The sequence below is a fragment of the Aotus nancymaae genome, unplaced genomic scaffold (genome assembly GCF_030222135.1).
Source record: "Aotus nancymaae isolate 86718 unplaced genomic scaffold, 86718_ANA_hifiasm-v0.15.2.pri h1tg000004l, whole genome shotgun sequence".
Classification (NCBI taxonomy): Eukaryota; Metazoa; Chordata; class Mammalia; order Primates; family Aotidae; genus Aotus; species Aotus nancymaae.
In genome coordinates this window covers 32008376-32014375 of record NW_026988415.1, presented here as the reverse complement: position 1 = coordinate 32014375, position 6000 = coordinate 32008376, and the positions used below count along the sequence as shown (strand labels likewise).

The window sequence follows — 6000 nt, the reverse complement described above, 5'->3', positions numbered from 1 at the left end:
GGGTTTGTTTTCCTTTGGTGTTTTAAATATGTCTTGCCACTCTCTCCTGGTTTATATGATTTCCATTGAAAAGCCTGATGTCAGATGTATTGGAGCTCCATTGTGTATTATTTGGTTTTCTTCCTGATTTTAGAATTCTTACTTTACCTCGACCTTTGGAAATTTATTAAATATCTTGAGGCAGTCTTCTTTTGGTTAAAACTACTTGGTGTTTAATAACCTTTTCATACTTAGATATTGATATCTTTCTCCAGGTTTGGGAAGTTCTCTGTTAATATACCTTTGAATAAACTTTCTACCCCTCTCTCTTTTTCTACCTTCTCTTTAAGGCCAATAACTCTTAGATTTGCCCTTTTGAGGCTATTTTCTAGATCCTGTTGGCATGCTTCATTTTATATATAGTTTTTAATTTGGTATCCTCTGATGGTGTATTTTCTTTTTGTTTTGTTTCTAAAAATACTTTTGATATATATATATATATATATATATATATATGGTGTGTGTGTGTGTGTGTATATATCTATATATATTTTTAATTGTACTGTATGTTCTGGGGTACATGTGCAGATCATGTAGGATTGTTGTATAGGTACACACATGGCAAGGTGGTTTGCTGCCTCCATCCCCTCATCACCTATATCTGGCATTTCTCCCCATGTTATCCCTCCCCAACCTCCCTATCCCCTACTGTCCCTCCCCTAGCCCCCTACCAACAGACCCCAGTGTGTGATGCTCCACTCCCTGTGTCCATGTGTCTCATTGCTCAACACTCACCTATGAGTGAGAACATGCGGTGTTTGATTTTCTGTTCTTGTGTCAGTTTGCTGAGAATGATGGTTTCCAGATTAATTCACGTCCCCACAAAGGACATGAACTCATTCTTTTCTGTGGCTGCATAGTATTCCAGGGTATATATGTGCCACATTTCCTTGTCCAGTCTCTCATTGATGGGAATGTGGGTTGGTTCCAGGTCTTTGCTATTGTAAACAGTGCCACAATGAACATAAGTGTGCATGTGTCTTCATAACAGAATAATTTATAATCCTTTGGGTATATGCCCAGTAGTGGGATTGCTGGGTCAAATGGAATTTCTATTTCTAGATCCTTGAGGAATTGCCACACTGTCTTCCAAAATGGTTGAACTAATTTACACTCCCATCAACAGTGTAAAAGTGATCCTATTTCTCTATGTCTTCTCCAGCATCTGTTGTCTCCAGATTTTTTAATGATTGTGTATTTTCAAATAGCCTATCTTCAAACTCATTGATTCTTCTGCTTGATCCATTCTGCTATTAAAAGACTTTGATGCATTCTTTAGTATGCCAATTTGATTTTCAGCTCCAGAATTTCTACTTGATTTATTTTAATTATTTTATTCTTATTAAAATTTATATGATAAAATTCTGAATTCCTTCTGTGTTATCTTGAATTTCTTTGAGTTTCCTCAAAATAGCTATTTTGCATTCTCTGTCTGAAAGTTCATATATCTCTGTCCAGCATTGGTTCATGACGCCTTAGTTAGTTTATATTTTGGGGTCATGTTTCCTGTATGTTCTTCATACTCACAAATAGTTGTTTTTTTTTTTTGTCTGGACATAGAAAAGTTAGATATTTATTGTAGTTTTTGCAGTCTGGGCTTGTTTTTACCCATCCTTCTTAGGATTAGTTTCCACATATTCAAGAAAAATTGAGTGTTTTGATCTAAGCTGTATCTGCTTTAAGGGACACTCCAAGCCCAGTAATGCTGTTGTTCTTGCTAACTTGCAAAGGTATCACCTTAGTGATCTTCAGCAGGCAGAGACTCTTGTTGTCTCCCTTTTCTCCCTCCAAAATGGAGAGCCACCTGAAGCTGGGAGTGGAGTGACCCAAGCACCTCTATGGCCACCACCATTAGGACTGTCAGGTCAGACCTGATGCCAATAGACAAACACCTGCTGGTATTATTCCCTCGATATGACTTACGTTCACTCAAGGCCCTGGAGTTTAAAATCAGCAGATGCCAAAGCCAACCTTGACTAAGTTCTTCCTTTCAGTGTGTCAAGTTCTCCCAGGCCCCTGTCGAGTGCATAGATGCCATTTGGGAGCCAGAGACTACTTTAAAAATCTTTAGAAGTATACATGGTTTTCTATTGTACTGCAGCTGAGCTGGCACACAAATCAGAAGACACAGTCCTTCACACTCTTTTCTCCCCATGGAAACACAGGCAAAGAAACCTCACCCCACAGCCAACTCCCTGACAGTCCTAAAATGAGTACTGCTAGACTACTGCTGATATCCCCTGAAGGCCCTAGGGCTCTTTAGTCAGCTTGTGGTGAATGTCGCTTGGTCTGGTACTCACCCTTCAGGGCAGTGGGCTCCCCTCCATCCCAGGGAAGGTACAGAAATGCCATTTCAGAGCCGTGTCCTGTATTTGGGGATCCAAGGGACCCACTTGGTGCTCTTCTGTCCTGTGGCTGAGCTGGTACCTAAGGTCCAAGACAAAGTCTCCTTTATTTTCCCTCTACTTTTTTTTTCAAGCAAAACATGTCTCACCTTTTAACTACCACAGCTAGGAATATGCTGGGTCTCTCCTGAAGCCAGCAAGTCTCAGAGTCTCATCTAACACCCTTGACATTGTACCTGGGTATCACTGCTGGTTATTCACTGTCCAAGTACTCTTCAGTTAGTAGGTGATGCATTCTGCCAGAACTCGGTACTTTCCTTTAAGGAAGTGCATTCCCTTCTGGCCCTGGGTGTTTCTAGCAAGGTTATCAGGGAGCTTGAGACTGAAAAGAGGGCCACACAACTCTGACAGTTGTCCTATCTTGCTGTAGCTGAGTGTTATTCAGGATGCAAGAAAAAGTCCTCCCCACTCTTTCCTCTCCTCTCCTCAAGTGGAAGGAAGGGGTTAGTAGAGGGGTTATTCCAGCACTCCCTTAGCCATCCTGGCTGGAGTCTCAGTAGGTCATGTGCCCTCCAACCCAGTGGCTCTATGCCCAGCTCAGCACTAGGACTTGCCTAGAAATTTCAGTCTTTGTTGCCTAGACAGGCTTTCATGTTTATTTAGTGCCTCCAGAGTACTTTAGTCTTTGGTGCTAAGGTTTACAATAATTCAAGTTGTGATAACTGGGGTTAAAAAAAATCCCTCCTTATAGCTAAAGCTAGTTTAAATGCTCCCTCTGTGGTATGCATCAATTGAGTTGGACACATTTTTGCTTTCTGTTATGATAAAGCAGCACTGAGTTGAATGCCTCACAATTGCTGCACTTTCCCTTTTCCCAGTGCACAGCAACTCTGTCCCCACCACACTGCTGCTGCTGGGGTTTAGGGGAGGGATGGCATCCATAATTCAAGATTCTTTCTGTTCTGAGCCACTTGGAGCTAGAAGTGGAGCGACCCAATCACCTCTATGGCCACCACCACTAGAACTGTGTCAGGTCAAACCTGAAGCCAATAGATAAAGATCTGCTGTTACCATTCTCTGGATATGACTTATGTTCGCCCAAGGCTCTGAAGGTTGAGCTCTACTCCCAGTTTTTCCTAACTCTTCAGTCCTTCTTTCAGTGATATGAAGTTAAAATTAGGAACTCTGAGTGCTCACCTGGTTTTTGGTTTGCATGAAGGTGATTTTTTTTTCTGTAAATAGCTGTTAAATTAGTGTCCTTTGTTGGGGGATGATTGGTGGAACCTTCTATTCCTTAATCTTACTCCGTTTCCTACCTGAAAGTATAACTTTATGTGAAGACTTTAGAATTATTACCTAGTACTAATTTACCTATGTTGTATATTTCTTTTTAATAATATTTTAATGACTGCATAATGGCTTATTTCTTTATTCATTTGTTTTATATGTTTATCTTTTCCCCAACAGTTTGCTTTCATGAAAACTTTAATGATCATTACTGTGCATAATAAATTTTCTGTATTTGAAATTATTTTCTCTCAGCATAGATTCCTAGAACTAGCTCTGCCATTGAGCAGAGACTGACTTCATGGCATGAGTATCTGAAGCATGGAATTTTACTCTGTGTTCTTGTTGGGTTTCAATACACTTGATTAAATTATTTGATTTCCACCTAGAAGTTGGGGAATTCTCTTTCAAATCCTACAGTTAAGCTTTTGTAATTTTTCTTAAACTTGTCCTGAAACATCAGCTTTCATATCCCAGTGAGAAGACCATCAATTTAGTAATAAATACTATATGTAATAGAAATAATTAATACCAGCTTTTATTGAGTACATACTATGGATCTAGAAGCATGCTAAACACTACATGTGGATTATAGAATTCAATATTTTTAAAGCTTTCTTAATCATAAGAAGCAATTGGAGGATTAAAAAAAACGCAGAGTCTCAGGTCCAGAAGATATTTAATGATTCTGTTCTTTAGTTATCTTTATAAAGTAGAGAAAAATAGTCCTTGCCCAACTACAGGACTTTTGGGTGGTCATAAGGAGATAAATAATGCTAATAACTTGCTTGATATAGTTTTCATAAAAGTTATGAAAAGCTATGTAAAGCAAGTTATTAGTATTCTTTTTATTGATATTAGTAAATGCACTTGTCTACACCTTCCACAGTGTTGAGAGTCTTTGGTAGTTTAAATAAAATGTAATTTAATTTGAGCCTGAGAATATTGTAATTTTATACTTCCTTATCTTTGAAAGTGATGATTAAATCTTGTGTAGATGAAAGAAATATACTTCTTAATTTCTTAATTCTAAAATCATTGTTAGTGGAAAAGAAAAACAGGTTGATGAGTATATAAAAATCATGGAATATTACCCTATTACATTGAAAATTCTTATATAGAAGTTATTTGACAGCATTTAAAGTTTACTGTGATCTTTGGGATCTCATCTTTCTTTTTTTACTGTTCAAATGTACATAAGCAGAAAAGAGAACATAGCACTTGTTATACGTGGAGGAAAGTAGTGGAATGTACCTTCTTACATGACATACTTACAATGAAATCAGCTATTAACAATTCTGTTTAAATAGGCTCAATGACGGTTAACTATTGAAATCTACTGGGTAAATGAAATGTAAGAAAAGGAAGATATAAGTCAAGTGGCTATCTGGGAAGAGGCTAAAGATAAAGAAATTCCATTTGGCCTTCTAATTATCTGTGAAATCTAGGGCAAAATTTGAGGGATGCCGTCTCTCACCACTCCTATTCAACAGAGTATTGAAAGTTCAGGCCAGGGCAATCAGGCGAAATAAAGAGTATTCAATTAGGAAAAGAAGTCAAATTGTCTGTGTTTGCAGATGACTTGATTGTATATTTAGAAAACCCCATCATCTCATCCCAAAACCTCCTTAAGCTGATAAGCAACTTCAGCAAAGTCTCAGGATACAAAATTAATGTGTAAAAATTATAAGTATTCCTATACATCAATAACGGATAGAAAGCCAAATTATGAGTGAACTCCCATTCACAATTGCTACGAAAAAAAAAAATACCTAGGACTAAAACTTACAGGAAATGTGAAGGACCTTTTCAAGGAGAACTACAAACCACTGCTCAAGGAAATAAGAGAGGACACAAACAAATGGAAAAACATTCCATGCTCATGGTTAGGAAGAATCAATATTGTGAAAATGGCCATACTGCCCAAAGTAATTTACAGATTCAATGCTATCCACATTAGGCTAACATTGACTTTCTTCTCAGAATTGGAAAAAAAACTTCTTTAAATTTCATATGGAACCAAAAAAGAGCTCACATAGCCAAGACAATCCTAAGCAAAAAAACAAAGCTGGAAACATCACGCTAACTGATTTCAAACTATACAAGGCTACAGTGGCTATTCCTCAAGGACCTAGAAATAGAAATTCCATTTGACCCAGTAATCCCATTACTGGGTATATATCCAAAGGATTATAAACCATTCTACTATAAGGACACATGCACACGAATGTTCATTGCAGCACAGTTTACAATAGCAAAGACCTGGAACCAACCCAAATACCCATCGATGATAGACTGGACAGGGAAAATGTGGCATATATACACCATG

General features: G+C 37.9%; 1 long non-coding RNA gene across 1 annotated transcript in view; it reads right to left on the bottom strand.

The window, feature by feature from the left end:
* Window positions 1–1988: 1988 nt before the first annotated feature.
* The window catches only part of LOC135278062 (uncharacterized), an 86016-nt gene continuing 82004 nt past the window's right edge, over window positions 1989–6000 (bottom strand). The window contains exon 5 of the long non-coding RNA XR_010345648.1: window positions 1989–2466. This is a non-coding gene — a long non-coding RNA (uncharacterized LOC135278062). The remainder of the gene's footprint in view (window positions 2467–6000) is intronic.